The 24677-nt window shown below is 42.2% G+C and overlaps 1 protein-coding gene across 2 annotated transcripts in view; it reads right to left on the minus strand.

Moving 5' to 3' along the window:
- JAK1 (Janus kinase 1) overlaps positions 1-23674 on the minus strand; it is a 148336-nt gene extending 124662 nt beyond the window's left edge. The window contains exon 1 of one of the 2 annotated variants that reach the window (XM_018045131.1): positions 8821-9053. The gene's annotated coding sequence lies outside the window, so the exon portion shown is untranslated. Of the gene's footprint in view, positions 1-8820; positions 9054-23581 lie in introns of those variants that run through there. The other variant, XM_018045134.1, reaches the window with a different exon arrangement.

Here is a 24677-nt window from a genome sequence, read left to right on the forward strand (position 1 = left end):
AAGAACGAGCATATCGGGGGAGTAAGACTTTCAAGGCATTTGGCAGCAGAGTGGGCAGAGGTGCTCCCAGGGGTGGGGTGGGGAATCCTTCTATATTGCATACAGTGGCTCCAATCCCACCCTATAACCCACGTCTTAAAGCCTTCAGTGTCTCCTGCCGTGCTACGGTGAGGCCCCAGTTCGCCAGTTTGCCCCTCTGTCCTCTCGGCTCCAGCTGCAGTGTGGTTCCACCTCAGATCCCTGCGCAGTTTCCTCTGGCTGGAAAACCTCCGGAGCCTCTTGGCCTGGCTAGCTCTTTCACTCTTCATATTCCAATTAAAAAAAAGAAAAAATCACAAAGGCCCCAGCTTCTTACTGGCCCCCACCTCTGCTTTATACCGAACTAAAACATCTCTCCAGGTACTCAGCCTTCTCGTAACAGTTGTGTAACTGTTTAAGTATTGTGTCTTCTACTAGCCAGGCAGCTTCTGAGGGCAGGAATCAGGCCCATCATGTTCTCACATAATATACAATCTACAGATAACGCATAAGTAATGGAATGAACATTAAAACTGAGAGCAACTTTATCTCAAGCAGTTTATGCATCACAAGTGGCTTATTACTTCCCAAATCCCACATCAGGTAGGCTTACAATTTATGTTCAGGCCAGTCTGGCCTCCTCTGATCTCCCCGTCCTACTTCTGACCAACTAGGTGAAGGTCATTCTAAATATGTTAAAAAAAAAGGGGGGGGGGTTGAGATATCATCATATATCAGATGATCTTCCCAATGAGGTAACTGATATACAGTGATTAACAGACTTGCCCATAGTTTTACAGATGACTTTAACTGGACAAAATCATTCAGAATATTAAATATAGGCATTAAAGCATCTTCCTTTTTAAATCTGTATTTTGTGAATTAGCCGTGAAGTGGATTTGCAGGTGCACTTGGCCAAACACCCAGAGTGCCTCTCTATGATATAATCTCACCTATCTGCCTCCCTGTTGTGTGGTCCATTCAGCTAGTTTTATAATAAGATTTTTCACTGGGAAAATATACATTTGGCAGACTGTTTTCTCCTTGATTTTTTTTTCGTCTCTCTTTTCTCCCACTGTAACATAAAAGATTATTTTAAATTCTACTAATTGAAAAAATTGCTATAAATTACAGCCTTGCTACAGTCTGAGCAAATTAACTGTGCAAATAAGCCTGCAGAAAAAATTGTGCTTAACTGAATAAACTGCTGTCAGTTCTAATACCCTTAAGCCCTTTAAGACACCATTTAAAACAAGAGTTGCATTAACTACAACGTGTTCTTATCTATTTCTGCTTTATACATTCAACTTGTCTGAGTTACCCAACATACCTAGGATTAACAGACCTAAATTTTTTTTTTTTTTCATATCTATAGGTCAGTCAGCCTGTTCACCATTTGAGCTGGACTTCCCTACTTTACGCACCACCTCCCCAGCACAAACTAGGGAGTTTTACTATCACTTTCCTTGTCAATGAGAAGACAAGGAGAAGAGACAGCTAACTTCTTTGTGAATCAGAGCACATGGAATGAGCCTATCATCAAGAGTGCCTTTCCAACCATATGACAGCTACTGTTCTTGAGAATATGAATAAATGCAGCATAAACATTACTGAGAAAGAAATATATATTCAAAACGTGATTAGGAAGAAGGGCCAACTTTGGTACAATTTTATAGTTTAGGTAAGTCTTGCTTTAGGAAAATGCAACACATACATGGAAAAAGAAACTTGATGAAAACAGCATTCAGGGGAAACAACATTATTTAAGAGTCCTCATAAACGTTTACAATTCCTTAAACAGCAAATTCCTTAGGACATTACCTGATCTATAAGATTTTAAGCTTCTACACAGCTCTAAAGACACCGCTATACAAACAGGCATGCTGGCGCCCCTCTGCCAACAGCGCACCACTCGCTAAGCAAACCGAATCAGGGACAGCAGCGCAGTGTTTTCATACTGACTTTCCCAGAAAGCCTAATACATTCCTACTAAATTATATACCTTGGATGGCATTTAAAGTTAAATTAAAAGCACCTTTGTTTCTCATTTTTTCTTAAAAATGGGGCAAAACTTAATTTATTTACCACCGTGGGGCTGTCTACGTACTGAACTCTTCTAGATTTGAGAAAATGTCTTCTTTAGGTGCCTAAACATTTTTTATTTTTCCATTTCTAACTGAAGCCTTGCTAATATTGAATCAGCTACTCTTTGTTTTCTATTTAGTGGGTCCACCTCCCTACCATCTTACAGCATTCTGGATATAATGTGAACTCTTCATTTTTAACACAAAGCATATTCACCAATTAGAAGGGAAAAAAAAAAAAAGAGAGCAAGAGAGCCAACAAATGTTTAACACCATAACATGTGCCTGGCACCACTCCAAAACCTTTAGGTGTAGTCAGTCACTCAATATTCAAATAATCCTAGAGGTAGGTACTACCTCAACTTCCTTTTATGGATAAGGAAACAGGTATAACCTGCCCATATTCTTACAGCTAGGATCAAACTAAACAGTCCAGCTCCAAAGCCTCCAAAAACACAGATTACATAAAAAAACAAGACAGTAAGTCTGTCTGTGTACTATCTAGAGGTGCAATGAAGTTGACCTGATTTAGTCTCTCCCCCCCTCCTCACTGGTGGGTTCCAGCAATTACCATTACCTTCTCCACAGAAAGCCACAGCTCCCCTCCTTAGGTTTCCAGAGGTAGATCACTCAAGTCACTTTCCCTGAAGAGTGAAAGCTCCTCCTGCTGAGCAAAGATTCCTCAGAGTTTTCACACTGAAGAAACCTCTTTCTTCAAGCCTGCCCCATTGCCATCGTGACAGCAGCTTCTTACTCCACCCCTACTTCTGCCTACCACTTGCATCTCTCTCAACCCCTATAGTTGCCCTTTTCTCCTAGAGACCAGAAGTACCTGGCCTCATTTCCATTATGCTCCACAACTTGACCTCTTCCCTTCTTAATGGTTTGCTCGTTTTCCATACCAATTACTGTTCTGTGTTGTGAGAATGACGCCTTCAATATGCTACGGTATTCATGATGGCATCTGCCTCTCCACTAAATGGCCCCACACAGGGTGTTTCACTTTTTGAGTTAAGGTTCTGCTTTTCATAAACCTCTCCTCATTCACTTCCAATATAAAAATTGACACTGCCTGCCTCAGACAATGTGCCTTCCTGCATGCACTCTCTTAACAATTCCCATCTCTTGCATTTGTGGTATTTAATCTCCTACTGCCTTGAGAATCAGTTAGGTTAATTATCTACAAATCCTTTATAAATTAAAACCAAAGCAAAATACAATTTTACTCTAAGGAAAGCATGTGTGGACTTCATGACATCTATTCCAAGTTATTTTCTATATCCTAGCAGTCTTCTGAACAATTGATAAATAGTGTATAGTAAGGACCATTTTCTGTGATGCACAGGATGAACAGTTGCACAATGGTCAAATGAAGCTGATCCTTTACAGAACTGTCAGTACTTGCATTTTCTAATGCTGCTATTCTGAAGCTCAAAAACTATGAATGGCTTCCCATCTTCCCAGTTCATTCATTCAACATAGGCCACAGTCTCTGAGCTCACAATGCTCAGAGACTTGAGTAGTCTTCAGAGCCTGGCCCCATCCTGCATGTCCGAGCCCAGCCTCTTTCTGGTGCTTCTCAGTACCCTGCTCTGGTCACTGTGGCCACCTCCAAATTGATCACCCACATGTACATGCCCACCTCTGTGCCTTTGCTCATGCTCTATCTCTGCCTCAACTTCCATCCACCCCTAAGGAAAAGAACTCCTACTCACTCCGCAAGCCCAACTCAAATGAGTTTCTACAAAAAAAAAAAAAAAGCATTGGAGGGACTTCCCTGGTGGTCCAGTGGTTAAGGCTCCTCGCTTCCTCTGCAGGAGGCTTGGGGATAGCCCCTGGTCACTAAAGACCTCACATGCCCATGCTGCTCGGAGTAGCCAGGAAAAGAAAAAAAAAAAAAAAGCATTAGACAAAGGCTCCAAGCAGGATTCAGCTCTCTTCAGGGGCTAAAGTGCTCTTAACTCTGACCTCTACTATAACATCAACCACACTGTGTTATATTTATAGCAGGCTTGTTTCCATAAGAACTGTCTTATCCATCTGCCAGGAACTTTGTACCAAAGAGATGTTTGTATATACAAAGAATGAGTTAATGAATCTATAATATAAAAAGTGGGGAACAAGGGGGGAGCTACTTGGTGCTCTGACTTTAAAGGAGTGCCATGATGGTTTCTAGGAAACATTCTATAATGTAGGATTTACTTATTTGTATGTGCATAACCTGCAACGAAGACACTCTGAACATACACAGGATCATCCACCAAACTCTATAAAAGCAGAATTTTTGCCTGTTTTTTTCTGTTTACTCCCTCCCTGAGGCTCATAACAGGAGCTCAAAAAGTATTTACTAGATGAATAAATGAATGCAACAGAGTGCTGTGTGACTTTTAATGGTAAGTAAATTCAGTTACCACAGATTTAAACCTCCCAACAAAGACCAGCTCAGTCTTCTGTCTAGAGCAGACTTAAAGAAATTTTCATTGTTCTAAAGCAGGTCTTGACTCGGCATTCGGCAGTTTACTCAGAGCACCAAGAAAAAACTGTGTGCCCACTGACAGCTGTTAAGAATCACAGATCATAAAACCGCAGAAGTAAATATACCACGGAAATGAACTTAAAAAACTTTTATGCTTTCTTGTTGCCTCAAACTGCCAAAAGAAAGCTGGTGCACTTCAGAGGAAAGAATACTCACAGGAAGTAGTTTGCTGCCCTGAAACACGGTCATTTCAACATGGCAGCTGCTAAAACCCCATGTAACCATAGGGTTTTCAAGACAGGAAGCTACAGTGGCACACCTAGCTGAGAGGAGAGCAAGAAGCAGAGAGGAAACAGCATGCCAAACAAGAAGGCGGGTGAAGGGTAGTTGACAAAGTACAAAAACAAAGAACCAATTCCTCTAATGTCTTCTATAACATAACTGACTGCACATAATTATTAGGGGAAAAAATGAAGGGCACAAAAGCAAACAGCACCTTCCCTGGTCACCAGCTGCTGCTTTTTCCATAGTTAACTCTTCTCCTGCGTTAATGACTCTAATAGAAAAAAAACTGATAAGAACTTGTCCTTAAATGGGTAAGGGAGTGGGCCATGGTTGACTTTTCTCCTATACTTTCTACTTTAGGGTCTAATGTTTGTTTTTGTTTTTTTAACAATGAGTTAAATGAGAAAATCTTTACATTTAAAGAAATAACAGAGATAAAAATTTTATGTTCTAATAATAAAACTACATTAAGTAAATCCTCTACCCTATAAAATGAAGAATTTAAAAACATCAAATCTTCGCACTCAACATACTGCACCCCCTTTCCTCCTCAACAACCAGTATATCTAACAATTCATTTATTTTAAAAAATCACATCTTACAAAGAAATATACCAAGGGGGTTCTCTATTAGTGATTGCCAAGAGGGAGAGGGATGGGGAAGTTTGGGATTAGCAGATGCAAACAATTATATGTAGGATAGATAAACAGCAAGGTCCTACTGTATAGCACAGAGAACTATATTTAATAAATCATAATGGAAAAGAATATTAAAAAGTCTATGTGTGTATTACTGAGTCACTGCAGTATAGCAGATCAGTACAACATTATATATCAACTATATTTCAATTTTTAAAAAATCACATCTTCACAATAGTCATAATGTGCACAGCACTTCATGGTTTCCATCCATTATTTTCGTAATTTTTTCCAACAGCTTTGTGTGACGGCCAAAGCGGATATTTTACAGATGAAGAAAATAGGTGCCTGAGTGAAGCAGCCTGCCATGACAGAAGCCAGGATCTTGTTACCCACTTGGCTAAAGCACAATTTCTCAAGCCCAACACTACTGACATTTTGAGCCAAAGAATTCTTTGCTGTAAGGGGCTGCACCATGCATTGTAGGATGTTGAACAGAATCCTTGACCTCTGCCCACTGGACACCAGTAACACTGCCTCCTCCCACTCCCACCGCACCCCCACAGTTCTAACAACTAACAATGCCTCCAGAAACTGCAGATACCTCCTTACGCGCACAAGTATACCCAGCTGAGGGACACTGGTGCAAAAGAATCTACAAGGTTTTTCCTGGTGTCTCTATTCTGTGATATGGCTCCACAGAACACGGGGTCATGATAAATCACAGACCGTCAGAGGCTGCTTGCTCAGCAAGATTCAGTTAATTAACCAATTCTCTATCCACTTAAAATAGTGTTTCTAATGTGAAAACAAACAAGAAAAATTTCCTTGTATAAACACATCTCAGATGATATATCTTCTAAGAGCATATTACCACATTAAAACAAATATATACATAATAAAGATATATAAAATAATGTGCGTTTAAAACGGTAAAAACTTAAAAAACAGACCTCCGTCTTTGTTAATAAACTTTATGAATGCAGCTATACCTTAGTATCCCCTCTGTTAAAATGGGTATAAACCTACACATTCTCAACACTTGCTTCAGCTGGGTTTCTGTCCAAACATATACTTCAAGCTATTCAGAAGAAACTGAGTGATAACTTCAAAACATTATTAGAATTTCTGGTCTGCAGTTGAAACCATTAGTGTTTATGAACCCAGAATCTAAACTTGCAGATTTCATTATCCCATTTAGAAGCATTTCTTCATGTCATTTAAAGAGTCCCTTTTCCTGCAAAAAGCAACTCTGCCCTCAAAATTCCTTACTTTCACCAGCTTTTTAGCAAATGTCTGAATTGAAAACATTTTGCAAGCTAATTCCCCTGAACACTTTAAACCTGCAAACGGTAGATACCAATTGATCAGAGATAATTATAAACACATACAGAGCATTAGCCAAATTGATATTAAGACTGACTAAATTACAACAAGTTGAAACATAGTTATATTTTGGGAAATGTCTGAATTATTTTATCTATGTATGTATAATTTATTCACCCTCTATCATCATTTCCCAATAATAATAAGCAATTAGTATATTGCGGAATGGGGAAACTAAACTAGCTTTATTCAATACGGAGTGTCTGCAATCCTAGTACTAAATACTAAATACACTGCAATCCTAGTACTAAAAAAATACATTTTGGTATTCAGAGACACTAAGATACAGTATAAGTGCTTTTTATTCCTATTCACACTGTTCATAATCTTGTAGGTATGATGCACTTGCGTCTTTAAATGTGATCTGGATCTATACATAGGAGACATTTTCTCCATATTACAATGCCTATTGTACCCAAAGTGTCTGGTACCCTTGTAGCCTCCATTAACCTTCACCACAAAGTACAGAAGAACACATTGATCCTTCAATAAAAATGACTGCCTGGTCTTGAAAAACAGTTAGCCAAAGCAAAAGCCAGAAACAACACAAAATGGGGTTTTGGAAAGGAAGGAACAAAGATTTAATCAATATAAAATGTTCATCTTAAATATTTTTTTTCCAGTCTGTAAATGCCCATAACGCAAATCTCTTTCTCAAAAAAAAAAAAAAAGCGAACAACCAAACACTCCACCATCATATTTGTTTCTGCATTATACTCATCACTTAACTATGTTAGGTTTTTAACGCTTTCATCCACCGAAAAAAAGTAATAACAATTTTATACAGATGTAAACTGCCACAGAGAGAAAACTCCTGGACTCTTAAAACAAAAAAGTTAATAGCATGTATCCAACCAGGGACAGAAAACAGCTCACAGCCACGTATTAAGCGAAGTGGCACGGGGGACGGGGTCTTCTTGCCATGGACACAAAGGAATTCACAAAGAATATGCCATACAAAAAAAAAAAAAGGTGCAGAACACCTGGTAATAATCATATCCTTTTTCTAGTCTCCTACAAAAGTTCCTCGGTAAACACATATCCAAGGCGTCCACATCCCCTGGAACCTTGGGGAGTGACTTACAAGGGGGTGTTTACTAGTCCTGCTAAAGCGACGTCTCTTTTTTGATGTTTGACGACCGCGCGCACGGAGTCTGAGGAGTTAGACAAGGAGCCAGAGACCAGCCCCACTTTCGGTTAAATAGACCCTTTACAGAAGGATTCATAATTCGCCGAACGGCTGGCTCTCCACTGTTCCTCTTCCCTGGCCCTCCGGCACAGGGTGCGTCATTCACACTTTTCGTCGGTTGCCTGGGGCCCGAGTCCCAAAAGAACCTAAAAGGGGAGGGGGCGTCTCCTGAGTCCCCAGACGCCCCTCTGCCCCAAACAGGGCCCCAAATCCTAGAAACTTTCCTTCGCTGAGATGGCAAAGAAGTCAAAGGCTAATACCCTCAGCATCCGTCCTGAGGCCTGAAAAATCCTCCTCCCGCTCCCCAGCAATTCTGCCAAAGAGCTGGCGGTCAAGTTCTCGGTGCAAGAGCGAGGGACGTCAAACCTCAACCCCGCGCCTGTATCTCCGGGTGGTATAAACAGGATGTCAGCGCGTCCCAGGCTTGTTTATGAAAACTTGGTGTGCACTCTGGGGGAGGGGGCAGAGAGCCTTAACCTTTCCCCTTCGGGGCTGGGGGGCCCCAGCCCCCGATCTCCCCGCCGCCAGCCGGCTCTGCTCTATTGGAAATCCCCCGCCTTCCCAGCCCGCCCCTACCTTGGCCCGGCCCGGCCCCCAGGTCCAGCCCGAGGAGCGACCCAGGGTGCGCGGCGCGCGAGGCCCGAGAGGGGCAGCCGCGTCTCCCACCAGTGCCCGGCTGAGCGCCCCTCGTCTCGCTGCCCACGGCCGCCGCAGGCTTCCCTACCTCCACTCGGTGACACTCACCACTTCCGTGTGCGCCTGGGCCGTGGGGCTCCGGGTCACTGCGAGGGTCAGGGTCGGGCGGCCAGCTCCCTAAGCGGCTAACCCCCCAGGGCCCCGGCGTTGACGCGCCGGGGGCTGAGGAGTGGGCGTAGGGCTGGCAACCACCTTTCGGCTGCGGGCCGGGGCAAATCTGCGGCGGCTAGCTACTCCGCGGCCGCCGCGGCCTGCGCTGGGCGATGCACCCGCCTCCCGCCCCGCCCCGCCCCGCAACTGGCCCCGCCTACCACCCCGCGGCAGGTTCCGCCTCCTCGTGGCGTCACGCTCAGCTGCCCCGGAAAGGGGGGCGGGGACCGCGGTGGAGGCGGAGGCGGTGGCACCGCCACCGCGCAGGACCCAGCGCCTCCAGCCTTCCCGCCCCGCCCCCATCCTGCTTTGCTCACGCCCCCGCCCCTCACTCGCTCCTTTTTACCACGTAGTCTAAAACACCAATGCAGGATGAGAGGTCCGCGGCCAGAAAGTGAAATTGTCAGGATTTGGCCGTAGATAGACCCCTCTCAGATTTGCAGTGCACTGCACCACAACTTTGTGCACTACGATGCATTTCTCACAGTCCTTTGCCTGTTGTTCCCACTGAGCAAGAGGCGAGCTAGTGAAGCACGAGGCTAACAGGAACTTAAGAAATAAATCTTCCTACATTGACAGGTTATTTCACATCCTACCCATTCTGTATCTAAAGGTCTTAGAAGTTTTTTTAAAAAACGTATAAATAGTAATAAATACATTTGTTGATATCTAATGTGTGCCAGCGATTTTAATTTTTTACTAATAATCCCTCGAAGTAGGTTTTATCTTCCTTTCATCCATGAGGAAACAAATCAAGACTTAATTATCTTAGCCAAGATCATCCTATAGCCAAGGTTCCTACCCCCCAGGCAGTCTATGACCAAATCCTGGTGATTTTGCTTCCTAAGCATGTCTCCAGTCCATTTGTTTCTCCAAGTGTTCCAACAACATGATCTTGGCTACCAGCATCTCTCATCTCATCTGAAGGACCACACAAATATATCTTGTCACTCTGTATTCAATGCAGTCTCCAGTTCTACACAGTGAGCTTTTTAAAATGTACATGTGAGTGTTCCACTCATTCCCATACTTAAAATATACCAGTATCTTCTCATCCAAAGAGGAAATCTTTGGATGAGAACCTGCCTAGGCTGTGCATAATTAGACTTCTGCAACTCAGCTCTCTGCTCCCTGAGGCTTCCCCATGTGTCCTGACTCTACTAACCCTCCAGGATTCCTGGAGACTTGAGGAGTTACTGCGGCTTACTTCATACAGAGCAAGTTTTGGGTATGGTATGTGGTGCATGAAAATTGCATTTGAATCTGGAGTTCTGGGTTCTAAGTGTGACTGCCACCATTAACCACCTGTGTTACCCTAAACAATTTACAATTTACTCATAAGAGTTGAGGGGCAGACTGAACAATCTCCAGGGTGCCTTCTGGAAGGAGATAGCAGAGGTAACAGAAAAGACGAGAATCAGGTGAGGAAGGTCCAGCCAAGCTGCCTACCTTGTGTTTGAATGTCTTGCCTTAACTGCTTCTCAACACTGTTTGCATCATTTTCTTCACCTATCAAATACAGACAATACCTTCTTCATAAAGATTATGCTGAAAGTGACCTAAGATAACACCAGGCCCCATACATGTGGTAGGCCTTAAAGAACAGGTGGCAGTGATATTAGTAGAGACAGAAACATTAAACAATCGAATTTCAGGTAAACCAAAGGGTACAGAGAAGGGAAAGTCAGGAAAGCTGCAATGAACTCACTGTGCTTGAGAACAAATCTGGTTGCTCTGCAGGACTCATGAAATGAAATAAGAAGAGGAACTTGGTTGAATTCAGACCCATCCCCTACATACCAAGCATTGCACTAGATGCTGAGGATTCAAAAAAAGACCCAGTTCCTGATGATACTGAACCAGGTTCATTGGTTAAAAGCTCAGCAAGTCAAATGTTGAGGCACCAAGATGTGCAGCAGAGAAAGGAGTTATCCACAAGGCAGCCAAGCAAGAAAATGGGAGAATAAATCTCAAATCTGCCTCTCCAAGGGGAGGAGTTTGAGATATTTCAGAGATAAAGAAACAGTGTAGTCTCAGGTGTGGGGAAAGATGACTGAGGGCAGGGAAAAGATGAAGTGATCAGGTTCTGAACAGGAGTATCTGAATTACATGCTTCTTCATGGTATGTAGGGCTTCCCTGGGGCTCAGCTGGTAAAGAGTCCCCCTGCAATGTGGGAGAACCGAGTTTGAGCCCTGGGTTGGGAAGATTCCCTGGTGAAGGGAACAGCTACGCATTCCAGTATTCTGGCCTGGAGAATTCCGTGGACTGTATAGTTCATGGGGTTGCAAAGAGTCAGACACACCTGAGCGACTTTCATGATATGCATATTCAAAAATGGAGGCACTTACCATAATCTGGGGATACCGTTTTTGGCCCTCTGATGTCCAAAAGTTATTTATGGAACACTTGTGCATGCCCAGTTTTAGGGTCAGTGGTCTCAGCTAGTCTTAGCAGGCTGGAATTCAGACTAGACCCAGCTGACTCCAAGTGTCTGGAAAACAAGTCACGCAAGCATCTTGTGGTTTAAGCTATGAAGCTTGGTGGATATGCAATTTGCAACAAAATAATTAAGCCTTGCTCAGTGAAGGCAGGCTACAAGCAAGAGGTTTTTTAGCAAGCTGTAAAATAAGCTCAAGAATTTGGATTAGTTCCAGCTTCTGTTGACCCTATGGGGCATAGTTTCACTAACCTCTGGATGCTCACAGTGGAGTGCAGGAGATAGATAAGCAACAATTCAGTATGATTCATGCTCTTCTAAAAGTGATCAATGGAAGAACCATGAAACCCAGCCTGAAGAAATCAAAAAGAAAAGAAGAAGCTACGAATAGCAAATTAAGTCATAGGAACCACAGAGAAAGTGGTACATATAGGCAGTGGTAAGTATATTCTGTGTGACTGGGGAAATAAGATGAGCCTTATGCAAAAACGTTTGCCCAAAATAGTTGTTTCTGAGGTATGTCAGCAGATTTTCTTTGACAAGAATCACTTCAGGGCTGGGTTTCTCAACCTCACCACTACTGATATTTTGGACCAGAACATTCTTTGTCATTGGGCAGGGGGGTGGAGGGGGCGGTGTGCTGTCATCTGCACTGCAGGAGTTTAGCAACATCTCTGTTCTCTAACTACCAGATGCCAGTAGCAACCCCCTTTGCTCCTCCTCCATTCTCTCCCCACCGCCAGCTCCCTAGTCCCCACCTGATCGTTATGACAACCAAAAATGTCTTTCAGTTCAGTTCAGTTGCTCAGTTGTGTCTGACTCTTTGCGACCCCATGGATTGCAGCACGCCAGGCCTCCCTGTCCATCACCAACTCCTGGAGTTCACTCAGACTCACATCCATGGAGTCGGTGATGCCATCCAGCCATCTCATCCTCTGTCGTCCCCTTCTCCTCCTGCCCCGAATCCCTCCCAGCATCAGAGTCTTTTACAATGAGTCAACTCTTCGCATGAGGTGGCCAAAGTACTGGAGTTTTAGCTTTAGCATCATTCCTTCCAAAGAACACCCAGGGATGATCGCCTTTAGAATGGACTGGTTGGATCTCCTTGCAGTCCAAGGGACTCGCAAGAGTCTTCTCCAACATTACAGTTCAAAAGCATCAATTCTTCGGCGCTCAGCTTTCTTCACAGTCCAACTTTCACATCCATACATGACCACTGGAAAAACCATAGCCTTGACTAGATGGACTTTGTTGGCAAAGTAATGTCTCTGCTTTTCAATATGCTATCTAAGTTGGTTATAACTTTTCTTCCAAGGAGTAAGTGTCTTTTAATTTCATGGCTGCAGTCACCATCTGCAGTGATTTTGGAGCCCAGAAAATAAAGTCTGACACTGTTTCCACTGTTTCCCCATCTATTTCCCATGAAGTGATGGGACCAGATGCCATGATCTTCGTTTTCTGAATGTTGAGCTTTAAGTCAACTTTTTCACTCTCCTCTTTCACTTTCATCAAGAGGCTTTTTAGTTCCTCTTCACTTTCTGCCATAAGGGTGGTGTCATCTGCATATCTGAGGTGATTGATATTTCTCCCAGCAATCTTGATTCCAGCTTGTGCTTCTTCCAGCCCAGCGTTTCTCATGATGTATTCTGCATAGAAGTTAAATAAGCAGGGTGACAATATACAGCCTTGACATACTCCTTTTCCTATTTGGAACCAGTCTGTTGTTCCATATCCAGTTCTAACTGTTGCTTCCTGACCTGCATATCAGTTTCTCAAGAGGCAGGTTAGGTGGTCTGGTATTCCCATCTCTTTCAGAATTTTCCACAGTTTATTGTGATCCCCACAGTTAAAGGCTTTAACATAGTCAATAAAGCAGAAATAGATGTTTTTCTGGAACTCTCTTGCATTTTCCATGATCTTTAGACATTGTCAAATATTCCTTGGGGGACAAAAATCATTCCCTTTGAGAACTGCTAATCTAGGGATAATGTGGAAGATGGACTAGAAGGCAAGGAGGTTAATCATATAGCATTGCAAAGCTCCAAACTGCAAGTGATGAGACCAACATCTACAACAATGCAACAGGAAGAGATATGGGAAGTTGTCAAACACCTGAGGAGATAGAATAGACAGTGGGTAATGACTAATGCTAAAGCTGAAACTCCAGTACTTTGGCCACCTCATGTGAAGAGTTGACTCATTGGAAAGGACTCTGATGCTGGGAGGGATTGGGGGCAGGAGAAAGGGACGACAGAGGATGAGATGGCTGGATGGCATTACTGACTTGATGGACGTGAGTCTGAGTGAACTCTGGGAGTTGGTGATCGACAGGGAGGCCTGGCATGCTGCGATTCATGGGGTCACTCAGTCGACATGACTGAGCGACTGAACTGAACTGAACTGAATGACTAATTAGATCTGGATGTTGAGGCAGAGGAAGGAATATCATGTGATTCCCAAATTCTCTGAATTAGTTGACAAGTTGACCAAGGATGCCACCAACTAAATTGGGTGAAGAATTTAACTTTATGTTTTAAAGTAGAAAAGCTTTTAAAAGTTACTCTATATGGAATATATAGGAAGAGAGAGAAAGAGAACAGTGTAAAAGGAAAAATAAACATATTTCCTTCTTAGGTGATACGTAGCAAGAAGCCTACAATCTGCTCCAAATATTAATCTAAATTGAACCAAATCAAATGTAATGAAGTAGAATTATCTTATTAGGAAATTCTCTTTTTTAAAAAAGCATCCAACCAACAATCATACATACATAGTTTTCACACATGAATTTTCATCAAAAGAGCATTTGCTCACCAATCTCTCTGCAAAAGCTGTTATCTAGATTACAATGGGAAAATAGATTCGAACAGTGAAGTTTGCCTTTAAAAGGTTATATTGAACAAAACTAAATTAAAATACCATTGTACAAGTCCTAATGTTCAGTTACAGGAAGTTGGAAAATAGAAAAGAGAAGCAAAATCACCTCTAATTTTCTTGTAATTATTTTTTCACTAGCAATATTTTTAATACAAGTATAATTGTAGTGTACATGTAATTTTATAAATGTTCCCTTAAACTTATTTTAATTTATAAGCATTTTACCTAAATGCTTACTACAGAAGTTTCATAATCAATGATTTTCATGTACATAACCTAAATAGTAATTAAATATGTAATATTTATAATAGATAATACCTTAGGAGACATTCACAGAAATGGGATTATTGAATCAAATGGACTGCATAGTTTTAGATTCTTGATTCATAGATTCATATTGGCCTGTCACTTTCCAAGAAGTTTCCACAAAGCTATGGCCATACCACCCTGAACATGCCCAATCTCCTCTGATCCCGGAAGCTAACCAGGTTGGGCCAGGTAAGTACCTGAATGGGAGACATTTCCACAGATTTACACTGTCCTAAATAGATACAATGTTCAGTTTTGTAACAATGGGCATAACTTTTTAAATGGTTCATAACCTTAATATTTCAAAAATAGTGAAAAAAAATAGTCAAGGTGAAAGTCCCTCAGTCGTGTCTGACTCTTTGCAACCCTATAGACTATACAGTTCCTGGATTTCTCCAGGTCAGAATCCTTGGATCTGGGAATCCTGGGATTGAACCCAGGTCTCCCGCATTGCAGGCAATTCTTTACCAGCTGAGCTACAAATGAAGCCCTAGAATTCTGGAGTGGGTAGCCTATCCCTTCTCCAGGGAATCTTCCTGACCCAGGAATCAAATTGGGGTCTCCTGCATTGCAGGCAGATTCTTTACCAACTGAGCTATCAGGGAAGCCCTTAAACGGTTTATAAGCTTAATGTTTCAAAAATAGACCCTGTTGCTTTAATTTTGAATTTCCATGGTTGTTAAAGAGATAAATAATTTTCCCTGGGCTTTCTCACTAGTATTTGTTTGTCATGTTTCTCTTAATGTATCAATGTGTTTGCCAAGGGTGAGTAGGGGAAATACTGCCTTTTTGTTTTTTGTCCACTATTTTCTGGGGTCATACTATCTTCTAACAATTTGTAGTAGTAATAAAAAATAGCAAAGTTATTTAAAGCTTTAATAAAGATAGCAAAGTTTTTCTGACATACTTTCTTTCAACATACTATTTGCTCTTTAAAACACTACGCTTGTTAAAGTTTTCCGTTTTCTCGTAGTCAAGTATGTTGAACAGTTATGGGTTTTTGATTTGTTGTCTGTTTGCTTACATTGTGATTTTATGTGTGATTCTTTAGGAAGTCATCTCCTTTTTGGCTTAAATAAATGAATTACAACAAATATTTGGTGAGTACCACTATGTGCCAGGCATTATTCTGTCTTGCAAATACAGCAGTGAAATAAGACAGAAGAGGTTCCTAGTTGGGGAGAATAGTTGAAAACAAGTGAATGAATAAATAATTTAAGACAATGCCAGATAGTTATCCATGCTGACTTTTTTTAAAAAGAGATGAAAGAGATAGAAAATGAGAGGAAATGGAATAAGTGTTCATTCTACATTACTTTAAGTTTTATCTGCATAGAGCTAAATGTTTTAAATGTGTAATATTTAAACCACTTAAAATTTCAATGCTTTGAGATGCCTAAAGTGCTATTTTTTTTTTACGGGCAAGACTACATTTGTGTTGAAAATATAGTATTCATAAATGTTTGCCTTTTACTTAACAATCCCTCTCCCTCATCCCACCCTCCTAAAAAAAAAAAAATAGGGAAAAGTAAAATTAAATGTTTAGTTTGCCTCAAAACTAAAACAGTAACTAGATTGATCTTCTTCTGTGTGATATCTGGTGCACTGAGTTAGCCTCCATCTATGATGGGGAAATGATTACACTTACAAGAACAAGATCCTTTTCCACTGCTTAGCACTGTGAAGACAGAAGACTACTGAAAACATGAATTCATAAGGATAGATTGAAAGGAAGAAAAAGAGTCTGATTAAATGTAACAAGAAGGAAAAGTAAAAAATCATGCATGACATACAGCACAAGATCAATAGATATTTACTAAAAGTATAATTCAACAAAGAAAAAAGATGAAAGCAAATGAATCATATATGTATACTTATGAGCATACACTTAAAAATCTTTCCAGACTAAAATTTCCGAGAGAATACTGTCCAGAATAGAACTTTGATACTGCGAGGCATCACACCCTTGAGACAGTATTGGTTCTGCCCTCAAATTATTGCTTGAGATAAACCTTGATCTGGTTTGAAACCTGATTTGAGTGCCTCAGCTCACTTCTATAAGACATAAGGTCCTTCTTCCTCAGATACTTCGGCTCTCGTAAGATGTTAACTCTCCCCTCAGCCCATGTCCCATGGCCTAGTAGTAAATTTGACTTTGGACTACACATGGGGCCTAAGTTTTCACTTCAGCTCAACTTTGCCACTTCTAGCTTAGTACCCCAGACAAGTCCTAAATTAATACTTAGTCTCCTCACAAGGGCTTCCCTTGTGGCTCAGATGGTAAAGAACCTGCCTGCAATGTAAAAGACCCGGGTTTGATCCCTGTGTCAGGAAGATCACCTGGAGAAAAGACTACTACCCACTCCAGTATTCTTGTCTGGAGAATTCCATGGACAGAACAGCCTGGCGGGCTACAGTCCATGGGGTTGCAAAGAGTCAGACACGACTGAGAAACTAAGACACTTCCTCACATATAAAATTGGAATAATACTAATCTACTCATTACCTCAATAAATGATCATAACAGTTAGGTAAAAAGGTCTACACAAACTTACTGTTCCAGCTCTATTACAGTGCATGGATCACACTAGATTAGCTAGTCACTAGCTAAAGAGCATACATTAATATAGGTCCATCAAGAAACAAGACAGTGTCCATCAACAGCTGAATGGATAAAGAAGATGCAGTGTGTGTGTATATCAATGGAATATTACTCAGCCATAAAAAGAATGGAATAATGACATCTGCAGCAACATGGATGGACGTAGAGATGATCATACTAAGTGAAATGTTAGAGACTAACACATATTACGTGATATTACTTATACGCAGAATTGAAAAATAGTACGAAGGAACTTACTTACGTAACAGTGTTGAAACAGACTCACAGACACAGAAAATAAACATGCTTATTACCAAACAGGAAGAAGGGGAGGGATACATTGGGAGTATAGGATTAACAGATGCACACTACCATATATAAAAGAGATAAATAACAAGGATTTACTGTATAGCACACAGAACTATATTCAATATTTTACAACAACCTGTAATGGAAAAGAATCAAAAAAAGAATATAGATCTATACATATACGAGCTGATATTCATGTATGCTCAGTCGTATCCGACTCTTTGTGACCCCATAAACTGTAGCCCACCAGGCTCCTCTGTCCATGAGATTTCCCAGGCAAGAATACTGGAGTAGGTTGCCATTTTTTCCTTGAAGAGATCTTCCTACCCAGGGATTGAACCTGTGCCTGCTGCATCTTCTAAATTGGCAGGCAGATTCTTTCACTACTGAGCCACCTGGGAAGCCTCATATACCATATATATATATATGTAAAACTGAATCATTTTGCTGTGCACCAACACTAGCACAACACTGTAAATCAACTATACTTCAACTTAGAAAAAAAGAAGACACGATTAGAGGTATAAGAGTTTTATTAGGAAGTGCCTATAACAGATAAAGAGGGGAGGGAGTAGAAGGTGAGGAAAGCCTCCAGACCCTAATGCAGCTCGACATCTGTGGGAGAGAAGAGGAGAAAAGATTGAGGACAAGGTAGAAAGAAAACAGTTCCCAGGAAGCCTCAGGTAGACCAAGCTGGAGTCCAAAGCCAAAGTGGCCACTGCTCGCTGGAACTGGCCTGCCTTGGCATGTGTGCCACGCTGTCTTTGGCACAGGTAGCCCAGTCTCCATGCGAACATGGTGGTGGATGCACAGAGGAAATGGCTGGAGCCCTCTGTTAGTCAGCCTCCCCAGAGGAGGAGATCTGAACAGAACGCTCTCAAGGCAACCGTATTCTACCCAACATGCTGCTCAGATATACATGCAGCTGCAGGGAGCAGGACCTCCATGGGTCTGCCGACCTCTCCGCCTACAGAAAAATTTAGAAAAGATGGTTACTGAGACAAACTAGAGCCAGGTCACTGCCGCTAGGTCTCCAGGACACAGCTGGTTCTCATCCTCTCTCCCTCTTCCGTCTGTTCTAAATTCCTCTGACCTGTGGCTATCATTTCAGCAGGAGTGATATCATCACTTCCTAGGGAAGTGACCCAACTCTTCATTCCTGAGGCAACTGAGCCCTTTGCAATCACACGCTTCTGAGGCCAGGTTGCTGCGGCTGCTAAGTTGCTGTCAGTCATGTCCCACTCTGTGCGACCCCATAGACGGCAGCTCACCAGGCGGCTCCGTCCATGGGATTCTCCAGGCAAGGGTACTGGAGTGGTTTGCCATTGCCTTCTCCGTCTGAGGCCAATAGTGCTATGCATATCCAGATATAGTTTCAGTGGGGCAACAGAGTCCCAGGAGAGGCCCAGGAGAATCTCCTGGGTCCTACACACATTCCTCTCTACCCCACTGTGTAAAAGAAAGGCCACATCCTCCAGATGATGAAGATGGAATCCCCCTGCCAGGAGGTGTCTCTTTTCCCCTGCTGGTCCCTGGAGGCAGGAATCCAGCTACAAATCATAGTTCAACAGGACTTTTGTTACAGCTCTGGGCAAGAGCATACCTCATTTGGGGCCCAAGAAGTCTAACAACTGAAGAATCCAGAATGCGGGGATAAAAAAGACAAAGTCCCACAGTGGGTCACTGGGAGTGATGGTAAGCAGTACCACTTCTACTCTGACCCCTTTGTTCCTTGATCCATTCATTCTTCTAATTGTGGACCCAGTGCCATACAGAGGTTTCTGATTGAACACATACCCTGCAGGACTGACAACCTAGCCTTTCAGATGGTTGCCGATCATCTGTCACTTCAGGGGTGCTTTTAAAGGCCTTCCAGCACTCTGTGAGGTCAACTGCCCCTGATGACTTCTTGTGTGATGTATACAATCACAGGACCTCATGGGCATGGCCTACCCTTTCTAGATATTTTTTGCAGTATCTTTGCTGGCTACATATTTGCCCTAAGGATGCCAGGAGCTATTAATCCTCTCTCAGTTCCTACAGAATTCCCCTTGGGCGGTTCCTCTGACCTTACTGGTAATCAAGGTAATTGTGGTTTCTTGGCTCCTAGTAGTTAAACACTCTCAGTTCAGTTCAGTCGCTCAGTCGGTCCGACTCTTTGCGACCCCATGAATCGCAGCACGCCAGGCCTCTCTGTCCATCACCATCTCCCGGAGTTCACTCAGACTCACGTCCATCGAGTCGATGATGCCATCCAGCCATCTCATCCTCTGTCATCCCCTTCTCCCCCTGCCCCCAATCCCTCCCAGCATCAGAGTCTTTTCCAATGAGTCAACTCTTCACATGAGGTGGCCAAAGTACTGGAGTTTCAGCATTAGCATCATTCCTTCCAAAGAACACCTAAGGGCTGATCGTCTTTAGAATGGACTGGTTGGAACTCCTTGCAGTCCAAGGGACTCTCAAGAGTCTTCTCCAACACCACAGTTCAAAAGCATCAATTCTTTGGCACTCAGCTTTCTTCACAGTCCAACTCTCACATCCATACATGACCACTGGAAAAACCATAGCCTTGACTAAACAGACCTTAGTCAGCAAAGTAATGTCTCTACTTTTGAATATGCTATCTAGGTTGCTCATAACTTTTCTTCCAAGGAGTAAGCATCTTTTAATTTCATGACTGCAGTTACCATCTGCAGTGATTTTGGAGCCCCCCAAAATAAAGTCTGACACTGTTTCCACTGTTTCCCCATCTATTTCCCATGAAGTGATGGGACCAGATGCCATGATCTTCGTTTTCTGAGCTTTAAGCCAACTTTTTCACTCTCCTCTTTCACTTTCATCAGGAGGGTTTTTAGTTCCTCTTCACTTTCTGCCATAAGGGTGGTGTCATCTGCATATCTGAGATGATTGATATTTCTCCTGGCAATCTTGATTCCAGCTTGTGTTTCTTCCAGCCCAGCGTTTCTCATGATGTACTTTGCATATAAGTTAAATAAGCAGGGTGACAATATACAGCCTTGACGTACTCCTTTTCCTATTTGGAACCAGTCTGTTGTTCCATGTCCAGTTCTAACTGTTGCTTCCTGCCCTGCATATAGGTTTCTCAAGAGGCAGGTCAGGTGGTCTGGTATTCCCATCTCTTCCAGAATTTTCCAGTTTCTTGTGATCCACACAGTCAAAGGCTTTGGCATAGTCAATCAAGCAGAAATAGATGTTTTTCTGGAACTCTCTTGCTTTTTCCATGATCCAGTGGATGTTGGCAATTTGATCTCTGGTTCCTCTGCCTTTTCTAAAACCAGCTTGAGCATCTGGAAGTTCATGGTTCACATATTGCTGAAGCCTGGCTTGGAGAATTTTAAGCATTATTTTACTAGCATGTGAGATGAGAGCAATTGTGCGGTAGTTTGAGCATTCTTTGGCATTGCCTTTCTTTGGGATTGGAATGAAAACTGACCTTTTCCAGTCCTGTGGCCACTGCTGAATTTTCCACATTTGCTGGCATATTGAGTGCAGCACTTTCACAGCATCATCTTTCAGGATTTGAAATAGCTCAACTGGAATTCCATCACCTCCACTAGCTTTGTTCATAGTGATGCTTTCTAAGGCCCACTTGACTTCACATTCCAGGATGTCTGGCTCTAGGTGAGTGATCACACCATCGTGATCATCTTGGTCATGAACATCTTTTTTGTACAGTTCTTCTGTGTATTCTTGCCACCTCTTCTTAATACCTTCTGCTTCTGTTGGGTCCATACCACATCTGTCCTTTATTGAGACCATCTTTGCATGAAATGTTCCCTTGGTATCTCTAATTTTCTTGAAGAGATCTCTAGTCTTTCCCATTCTGTTGTTTTCCTTTATTTCTTTGCATTGATTGCTGAGGAAGGCTTTCGAATCTCTTCTTGCTATTCTTTGGAACTCTGCATTCAGATGCTTATATCTTTCCTTTTCTCCTTTGCTTTTCACTTCTCTTCTTTTCACAGCTATTTGTAAGGCCTTCTCAGACAGCCATTTTGCTTCTTTGCATTTCTTTTCCATGGGGATGGTCTTGATCCCTGTCTCCTGGACAATGTCACGAACCTCATTCCATAGTTCACCAGGCACTCTATCAGATCTAGTCCCTTAAGTCTATTTCTCCCTTCCACTGTATAATCCTAAGGGATATGACTTAGGTCATACCTGAATGGTCTAGTGGTTTTCCCTACTTTCTTCAATTTCAGTCTGCATTTGGCAATAAGGAGTTCATGATCTGAGCCACAGTCAGCTCCCGGTCTTGTTTTTGCTGACTGTATAGAGCTTCTCCATCTTTGGCTGCAAAGAATATAATCAGTCTGATTTCAGTGCTGACCATCTGGTGATGTCCATGTGTAGAGTCTTCTCTTGTGTTGTTGGAAGAGGGTGTTTGCTATGACCAGTGCGTTCTCTTGGCAAATTCTATTAGCCTTTGCCATGCTTCATTCCATATTCCAAGGCTATATTTGCCTGTTACTCCTGGTGTTTCTTGATTGGAAACTGGTGTTTCTCTGACAGAATGTGGTCCACTGGAGAAGGGAATGGCAAACCACTTCAGTATTCTTGCCTTGAGAACCCCATGAACAGTATGAAAGGCAAAATGATAGGATACTGAAAGAGGAACTCCCCAGGTCAGTAGGTGCCCAATATGCTACTGGAGATCAGTGGAGAAATAACTCCAGAAAGAATGAAGGGATGGAGCCAAAGCAAAAACAATACCCAGTTGTGGATGTGACTGATGATAGAAGCAAGATCCGATGATATAAGGAGCAATATTGCATAGGAACCTGGAATGTTAGGTCCATGAATCAAGGCAAATTGGAAGTGGTCAAACAGGAGATGGCAAGAATTGAAGTCAACATTCTAGGAATCACCGAAAAAATGGACTGGAATGGGTGAATTTAACTCAGATGACCATTTTGCCTACTACTGCAGGCAGGAATGCCTTAGAAGAGATGGAGTAGCCATGATGGTCAACAAAAGAATCCAAAATGCAATACTTGGATGCAATCTCAAAAACAACAGAATGATCTCTGTTCGTTTCCAAGGCAAACCATTCAATATCACAGTAATCCAAGTCTATGCCCCAACCAGTAAACACTCTCAGTTGGTCTCTATTACTTGGGAGAAGCCCCATCATGCCTGTGGCTATTAAGGGACCGCTCACCTGTTTTGAGCCGTGGCCTGCACTTGTTGGTGATAGATACCCCGCTTTGTAGTACATTCTTAATGATTTAGGTGAACGTTGTGTCCTTCAGGCCTCCCATGGAACATAATCCTCTGCTTCATCTTCCATAATATTTCCCTTCTAGCACACCTCTCCAACTTCTTAATCCTTGCTCTGCCTCCTTCCAGGGCAACTCAGGCTTTTCCCAGAGAAGGCAATGGCACTCTTGCCTGGAAAATCCCATGGACGGAGGAGCCTGGTAGGCTGCAGTCCATGGGATCGCAAAGAGTCAGACATGACTGCGCAACTTCACTTTCACTTTTCACTTTCATGCATTGGAGAAGGAAATGGCAACCCACTCCAGTGTTCTTGCCTGGAGAATCCCAGGGATGGTGGAGCCTGGTGGGCTGCCGTCTATGGGGTTGCACAGGGTCGGACACGACTGAAGCTACTTAGCAGCAGCAGTAGCAGCAGCAGGCTTCTCCACTCCACTCAGGTTTGGCTATCACTCCTCCAAGGCTTCTAACAGCATCCAGTAATGACTTTGTCTCATCCTCCAAGGTCCAGGCTAAATTAAATATTTCATCTTGAAAAAGGGCCCTCAGCTCTACAGATATTATACTTCTCTTAAGCCAGGTTATTTATTACTTATATAACTGATTATATTTCTCCCTTTGACTGTTAGGAAGCCCAGAATCAAATTTCAGTCATATGTGTATTATATACTGAAACTTATAACACATATTTTATATACTAACCTCACAGCAGCTTCCTCTTTTCTTTCACTTATTTTCACTTCACACTGTCTTTTTCACTTGCATTTATTCAATACATTATCTGTTCAGCATGTGCTAGGTACATTAATATTATCTCACTTAATCACAGCTTTCCCTCTTGTGGGATCTTAAGCATGACACTGAATTTCTTTAAGCTTTGATTTCTTACCTGTAAGTCACGATGATCCTAATGTACACTTCATAGGGTTGTCGTGAGGATTAATAATGATTGGTTGTTGTTCAGTTGCTAAGTCATGTCCGATTCTTTGTGACCTCATAGACTGTAGCACACCAGGCTTCCCTGTCCTTCACTCTCTCCTGGAGTTTGCTCAGGTTCATGTCCGTTGAAGTCAGTGATGGTATTTAACCATCTCATTCTCTGCTGCCTTCTTCCCCTTTTGCTTTCAATTTTTCCCAGCATCAGGGTCTTTTCCAATGAGCTGGCTCTTCACATCAGGTGGCCAAAGTATTGGAGCTGTTAAGATCATTAGAAAGTGTTAGTTGCTCAGTAGTGTCTGACTCTTTGTGACCCCATGGACTGTAGTCTGCTAGGCTCCTCTGTCCATGAAATTCTCTAGGCGAGAACGCTAGTGGGTAGCCATTTTATTCTCCAGGGGACCTTCCCAACCCAAAGATCAAACTCGAGTCTCCTGCATTGTAAGCATATTCTTTACCATCTGAGCCACCAGGGAGGCCATTAGTTATTAGAAAATATTAAAATGTTTTTGCTTTAAAAATTAAATTTTTGATATAATTATTTTATAAAATGTTAATGTAGCAATGTCTGAAAAGATAAACATCAGTTTATCACAAAAACAATATACAGAGCAGAATAAGTATTACTCATCTTATTTATTATGGCTTTAATCTAATTGAAGGTTTTTGTGGTTCCTGTAATTAACGGCACTATAAAAGAATCAATAAAGCTAAGTTATAATGAATGTCCATACAGAAGGGCTCATTTATGGATTTTTTTTTAATATAGGGCAAATGAGATGATGCCATCTCAGAAGGCAGTGAGCCCAAGGATACTTTATGACAAAATTTATTCAGTTTTACAGGAATATCAGATTGCTTCAGACTGACTTACTAGCTATAATGATGAGGCTTATTCTACCCCAGGGACTTACTATAGTGCATTAATAATAAATACATTTAGAAGAAATGCTATTCTGACAACTAAACTTAGTGCCCCAGAAAGACCACTGAACCTGAAAGCAGGACACGTGGAAACTAGGTAAGCTCTGCAGCAGACTCCAGAAGCA

The sequence above is a fragment of the Capra hircus genome, chromosome 3 (assembly GCF_001704415.2).
Source record: "Capra hircus breed San Clemente chromosome 3, ASM170441v1, whole genome shotgun sequence".
NCBI classification, from domain to species: Eukaryota; Metazoa; Chordata; class Mammalia; order Artiodactyla; family Bovidae; genus Capra; species Capra hircus.